We start from the raw sequence: 1,744 nt of genomic DNA, 5'->3' as shown, positions 1-1,744 counted from the left end.
TGATCATTGATCCAAGAAGAATAAAGTCCTTGACAACTTCAATCTTTTCTCCATTGATAAGAATGTTGTTTATTGGTCCAGTGGCGAGGATTTTTGTTTTCTTTACATTGAGATGTAATCCATACTTAAGGCTATAAATTAGGCTATGTGATATTTCCATTGTCAGTAAAGTGATATAAAATCTTAATCATCTATTGCAGCTGTAACAGAAATACTACAGGTGGCTGTCTTTAAGAAACAGAAATTCTCTCACAGTTTAACAGGCACCAGCTTTCTATCTTTGTCTGGTCTGGGAGAAGGTTCTTGTCTCCTTTTAACATCTGTGTTCCTTGGACATCTCTATGTGTCTTGACCTCAATCTTCCCCTGGGTCCAAAAGACGTGTTCCACTCCAGGCTACTCTTTCTTGACATTCGTAGGTTCCCCTCTATCTGCTTACTTCTCTCTCCTTTTATCTCTTGTAAAATGGAACGTGCTGCAGACCACACCTCAGGGAAATTCCCTTAGTGAGGGTGCTGCATTGGGTCCTAAACCCCTTATCACTAACTGGCTAATCACATTAGATCACACCATGGGGGATGATTACATTGTAACATAATTTCCAAACTGCTGAGACTCACGGCCCAGCCAAGTTGACACATATTCTGGGTGGTTGGACACAATTCAGTCCATGACAGAAGCTGAAAATAACAATATTTACCATTTATTGAGCACTTTCTATGAATCAGGTACTCTATTAATCCTACTATAGGTATTAACTCATTTACTGTTCCTAACAGCTCTATCATGTAAGTACTATGATTACCAATTTTAAAAGAAACTGAAGCTCAGAGGGATTGGGTTACTTGTCTAAAACTAGGCAGCTAATTTGTGGTGGACTTAGGTTTAAGCCTAGATGGCACTGTGGTTTAATGCACTGGGTTCCAGTCAGTTTGAACCACAGTGTTCAAATTCATCAGCTGCTCCTCAGAAACCCGATACAGAGTCGCTATGGGTTGGAACTGATTTAATGGCGTTTAATAATAATAGCAAGTTTAATAATCATGCGTATGATCACCATGATCCTAATTTTCATACTTAAATCCTAATTCTCACACTTACTGTAAAGAAAGTACAAGCAATAGGAAAAGTTTAACAGCTACTGATGCCATATTGGTTTCTTCTTTGTTCAGCTTTTCATTAGGAAACATCTTTTTAGTTTCCCAATAGCATGGTTTTGTCATTATTTATTATCGTTTTCCTATTGTGTTGCATTGAGGTCAGAAAACATGATTTATGCATTTTATGGTTTTTTAAGAAATGGGGTCACTATGAGTTTTGCAGTTCAGTATGGTCAATTTTTATGAAAGTCTAGCTATTCATAATCTAAAATGTATGTTTTGAATCCATTGAAAAACATTTAGGTTTTGCGGAATGAGACTATCTCTTGTTTTAGAAGACATAAAACCAGAGCACTCCTTAGAATTGAGGATGACTAAACTTCAGCTTGTTTACTCTGAACATAGCATCCGGAAAAACCAATCCCTAGACAATAACATTCTGTTTGATAGAGCATCAGCAAAAATAAGGTAAACCTTAAGAAACAGGGCTGAAACAAATCGTGAAAATAATGAGCTCCATCACACCACAGATTAGGAAGCTAGCACAGAACTAGGCAAAGTTTCATTCGGTTACTACATAAAATCACCATTGTTGTTGTCATGAAGTGCCATCCGGTCAGTTCCAACTTATAGCCACCCTGTGTA

This window comes from Chrysochloris asiatica, unplaced genomic scaffold (genome assembly GCF_000296735.1).
Source record: "Chrysochloris asiatica unplaced genomic scaffold, ChrAsi1.0 scaffold00054, whole genome shotgun sequence".
In the NCBI taxonomy this organism is placed as follows: domain Eukaryota; kingdom Metazoa; phylum Chordata; class Mammalia; order Afrosoricida; family Chrysochloridae; genus Chrysochloris; species Chrysochloris asiatica.
The sequence above is the reverse complement of the archived record's forward strand: the minus strand, read 5'-3'. Positions refer to the sequence as shown.